The sequence below is a fragment of the Spinacia oleracea genome, chromosome 4, assembly GCF_020520425.1.
Source record: "Spinacia oleracea cultivar Varoflay chromosome 4, BTI_SOV_V1, whole genome shotgun sequence".
Lineage (NCBI taxonomy): Eukaryota > Viridiplantae > Streptophyta > Magnoliopsida > Caryophyllales > Amaranthaceae > Spinacia > Spinacia oleracea.
Genome location: NC_079490.1, coordinates 128573915 through 128579833, shown reverse-complemented (window position 1 = coordinate 128579833; position 5919 = coordinate 128573915).

Sequence of the window (5919 nt, the reverse complement as noted above, 5' to 3'; positions counted from 1 at the left end):
ACTATTTGTGTGACCCTACGGGTTCAGTCAAGAGTAAGCTGTGGATTAATATCATTAATTCCACTTGAACTGAAGCGGCCTCTAGCTAGGCATTCAGCTCACTTGATCTCACTGAATTATTAACTTGTTAATTAATACTGAACCGCATTTATTAGACTTATCATAGAATGCATACTTGGACCAAGGGCATTATTTCCTTCACAAACACCCTACGCGTTGCACGCCCATGGGCCGCACGCACACAGCCATTGCTGGCCATGTGCGCGCAGCCCATGCGCTCGTCGCATAGCTGCTGCATCCCCATCGCAAGCCTCCGCACGCATTGGTGCTCGCTGCGGGCGCCAGCGCTCATCGCACGCGAGCTATCGCTCGCAGTGCGCGCGCGACATCGCTCGCTGGGCGCGCGACATCGCTCGCTGGGCGCGCGAGCCATCGCTCGCTGGGCGCGCGACATCGCTCGCTGGGCGGGCGACATCGCTCGCTGTGCGCGCGAGCAATGCTGGGCGCAGCGCTCGTGGCACGCGAGCTTGCTGCCCACACGCGACTGCCTTGGCTCGCCCTTCGCCCATGCCCATTCGTCCATTGCTCGTGGCACACGACACAAGGCAGGGCTGCTGCCTTGTGCTCGTGCACTACGCCCTTGCTCATTGCATTCGTGCCGCACGGGCGACGAGCTCCCTTGCTCGTCGTCGCATGCCCGCATTATACAACACCCCTTAAGGGTAACACGAAGCGTCCATTGCTTCGTGCGTGCAAGTTTTATGAACGAATCGCATAAAATTTAAAATTTATATTTAAAATTAATGACAAATTAATAAATAATATTAATTTCATAATTTTAGGGCGAAAAATCGAAAATTTATTATCCAATTGATTTCCGATTGTTATGGATTCAAGTCTAGGTCATAAAAATTTAAAATTTATCATAAATTTACAATTTTTATGGTGGTTTTTAATCATAGGTTTCTAATTAAATTACAATTAATTATGAAAATCAAATTAATTCTAAATTATTCTAATTTTCAACAAATTAATCATAATTACAAATTAGATTGCATAATTAACAAGACTAGGCATTCAAACTTGTTAAACATATGCAGTAGGTCAATCAAAAATTCAAGATTTATCAACAAGAATCGCAAATATTTAATTTAACATCTTAAATTTACGAAATTTTGCATTCGAAAAACTAAAACCTTCGAAAAGTCATAGTTAGGCTTCGAATTTGAGAATTCTGGGTTCGGCAGAAAAATACTATTTTCGTCAAAATTTTAGAATGCCTTTTACATGCGGAATTGACACAAAAATCACTCAATTCGGATGAGTAACGAAGAAACTGCCGAAAAACTGCGTACGTATAATTAAATAAACGCAATTTGCAATTAATTAACAATTACGAAAATTAATCACCCCTTTTAATTCTTGAAAATTTGTAATATTTAACCATGTTCATGCAATTTAGATTATGAAAATAATAAGGGGCTCGTGATACCACTGTTAGGTTATGATACATATGACATTACATAGATCATGCGGAAACAACCTTTAACCCAGGACAACATATTATTTACACATAATCATATAGCATAATTTAGATGCATACTCTTTGTTGCGTGCCCTCCCTAGCTGCGCCCGAACCGAACAAGAACAAGTCTTTAGGACTCCAAGTGTCGTCCCTCCGTAGATAGTCCACAGCACGTCCGGATCCGCCTTAAGATTGACCAACTAGAATCGCCCTTAAGGTACTAGAAAATTTCGGCACTTTTATGAGCAAGATGTGTGTTTTAACTTTCTCTCAAAAAACTCACTTTTGAATACTTTGAAACTTGTTATAAATTGTGAGCCCTAGCCTCATATTTATAGGGGTATGGAAAGGGAATCGAAATCCTATTCAGATACAAATTAATTAAACCTAGAATCCTACAAGAACTCTAATTTAATTAAATTATCAAATAGAATTAGGAATTTAATCATTAACCAAACTCTGCATGTTTTAGGAAACGTGCACGAACACAAACACTTGCACACACACGCACGGAAGCCACGATGGGCCCCCATGCGTGCGCGCGAGCAGCAGCCCACGCAGCGCCCGCGGGCGCTGCGCGTGCTGTGCGCGCTGCGCAGCCTGCTGGGCCTGGCCTTGCGCTGGGCCTGGCGTGGTTGTTTGTGCGGCGCGCTTGGCTTGCTGGGCGATGGCCTGGCTTCGTGCTGGGCCTCGTCCGGCAGGCCTCGTCCGATGCTTATTCGTACGATGCGCTTCCGATTAAATTTTCCGATTCCGGAATTCATTTCCGATACGAACAATATTAATATTTCCGATTCCGGAATTAATTTCCGTTTCGAACAAATATTTAATATTTCCGTTTCCGGAATTATTTTCCGATTCCGGTAATATTTCCGATTCTGACAATATTTCCGTTTCCGGCAATATTTCCGATTCTGGCAATATTTCCATTTCCGATAATATTTTCCGATACGTACCATGTTTCCGTTTCTGGCAACATCTAAGACTTGGATAATATTTATATTTCCGATACGATCCATATTTCCGTTTCCGGCAATATCATCGTTTCCGGAGTATTCATTTCTTGCCTGTGACGATCTTAGCTCCCACTGAAACCAAGATCCGTCGGTTCCGAATATTCATAGATGGAGTATTTAATGCCATTAAATACTTGATCCGTTTACGTACTATTTGTGTGACCCTACGGGTTCAGTCAAGAGTAAGATGTGGATTAATATCATTAATTCCACTTGAACTGAAGCGGCCTCTAGCTAGGCATTCAGCTCACTTGATCTCACTGAATTATTAACTTGTTAATTAATACTGAACCGCATTTATTAGACTTAACATAGAATGCATACTAGCTTGGACCAAGGGCATTATTTCCTTCAATAGTTACTCGATACTTTATAGTTACCTATTATATACTGTAGTATCCTTTTATTTATTATAGTTACCTTTTATATTCTATTGTTACTTTTTATTTATTATAGTAACCTTTATAATTGTTCTGACATATTTATTGTTTCTTTTTTATGTTTTTCAGTGATAAAGTTGTAGAATACAATCATTTTATTGCGGTAGCAAGAGATGACATGTGGACACTTCCTTCTACATTTGATATTCTTTTGATTCATATTGAATCATGGGCTTTCTTATTGAATGAAAATGAAAGGAATCCTGCTCGTTCTCCTCATAAGCTGTTTTTAGGTGGCACATATTGTGTAAGTTATATTTTTAATAATATAGAATGTTAATTATTTTAAATTTTTTTGGCCTTTGTTTAATTTTTCTTTTAATATTCATTTGTAGAAATATGTTGCTGAATTGATTGAGAAACCAGACAATGCAAAAGTCTTGTCTGGATTGTGTGTTTGTCTTAATTATGGTGTGAAAGATGTTAATGGAGTTAAATCGTTGAAAGATTGTAATATGGTATGATTTATATTTTCTTTATATAACCATATTATTTTATTTTTTTTTGTCTCCTTTCTTGTAGTTGTAATCTGTTGTTTTTCTTTTTTATATAGATTTTTGCTCCTGTTCTAATTGAAGACCCGAAGCATTGTTACCTGTTTGTGCTTAGTATGAAAGACAAAAGTGTCTATTTCCTTGATAATATGCTTCTTGATCCAAAAGAGATGGAACAAAGGAAGAAATCTTTTTCTGTCTTGGTAAGTTTTTTTTATAGTTACCTTTTTTTTTTTTGTAGTTACTTTATAAATGTTATAGTTACCCTTATATCAATCTTTGTTTTTTAGAGGAACTATTTTTTTGACAAGGTTACTATTTGTTCAAAACAGTAACTATGTTTTTAAAATAGTTACTATCTTTTATAGAAAGTAATTTAACTTTAAAACAGTAATTATGTCTTATAAATAGTTACTGTGTGATTTAATAGGATAGTACTATAGTTACTATATTATCTGAAAGGTTACTATATGTTGTGCAATAGTTACTATACTATTTTAGAAATAATTATGTGTACAATAGTTACTATATGATTCCAAAGGTTACTATATGTTGGTAATAGTTACTATATGATTTTAATGGTTACTATATGATTCTAATCGTTAACCTTATATTCCAGTCCTTATTGAACACAAATACTTTGTTTTGTATAGTGTTCTTCACTGGAAAAACTATTGAAAGATATGGATAACATTCATCATGAAGATATTAGAAGCTTCACATTTATCCCGGTCGGTGGTAATTGGAAGCGAGGTGCTTATGACAAAGATTGTTGTGTCTATTTGATGATGTTTATGATGGTCTTTCATGGTGTTGAAACGGTATAAGATGATGTTGGGATTTTTGACTTTGATCCTTTGGCAGATGTAAGTTTTTGTGTTAAAAATAATTAATGTTTATTCATATTTTCTTTTCAATCTTTATAGTTATTGTTTTGTTATCATAGTTACTGTTTTTATTCTAATAGTTACTGTTCAAATATTTGCAGGAAGATTTCAGGAAGTTTCTCAGGGCTTGTATGTGTGGAACCATTGTGTTGTCAGATTTGAATTGTTACAGAGATGATTTTCTGAAATGAATGGTTGCATTCAGGAAAAATAGGAAACAAGATGTTTTGGATGCCCTAATTAAACAAAGGGAAGAGTTGACGCAGAAATACCTGAATGACCCTTCAAAAATTGAAATTGTTGCAAGAAATAGTTCAGCAAGGAAATCCAAAGATGTTGAAACAGAAGTTGAAGCTGAGACAAATGTTAATGTTGAAGAGAAAGGACGTGGCAAAGGCGGGAGACGCACCAGAGGAGGCAGACGCGGTAAGGGACGTGGACGAGGTGGTTCACGTGGTTAATAATTATTATTGGTGAAAAAACAATTTAATTTTTTGTGTTAGTGTGTAGTCAAATTACTGTTTAGAAAGTACAATTAATTCTAGTTTTGATATAGTTACTCTTAGTGATTTTTAATTGTTTGATATATGAGAGTAATTATAACTTTTGCAGTATTTGTGTCATATTGTTCAATTTACTCAGTATAAATATAATTTCTATTTGAATGAAATAGTTACCTTTCTAAAAATATAGTTACTCTTATAATTAAATTTGTAAGTCATATGATTGTATAACGAAAGTTACTATATTGTCAAAATAGTAACTATATTTTATAAAGAGTTATTATATGTAAAGAAGAGTGACCACTAAATGTGAAGAGTTAGTATATATAAATAGTGAATAATTTTGTGTATAAATCCAAATAGTTACTATCTTACAGATATAGTTGTCTTTAATAAGATATATAGTTACTCTCTCTTTTATGGAATTTTATTATTTGATAAACAGATAGTTACTATAAGTCATTTTGATTGCATAAAAAACGTTACTATATTTTCAGAATAGTAACTATATTGTATTAAGAGTTACCATATTGTCAAAATAGTAACTATATTTTATAAAGAGTAACTATATTGTCAAAATAGTAACTATATTGTATTAAGAGTTACTATATTGTCAAAATAGTAACATATTTTATAAAGAGTTACTATATTTTCAGAATAGTAACTATATTTAAGAGTTACTATATTGTCTAAATAGTAACTATATTTTATAAAGAGTTACTATATTGTCAAAATAGTAACTATATTGTATTAAGAGTTACTATATTGTCAAAATAGTAACTATATTTTATAAAGAGTTACTATATTGTCAAAACTATAATATAAACACTCAATAATTTTTTTATAAGTTATAAGTTACGTATTTACTCAATTACATATATAGTTATATTTTGCAAGATATAGTTACTTTTGTTTTTGTAAATTTTACTTGATAAATAAAAATTGTGTGTTTTACAAAGAGTTACTTAACGTTCAGTATAGTAACTATGTATTGTAAAGGAGAACTATAGTATAAACACTCAATAAATTTGTTTAAAAATGTTGAAGTAACTGT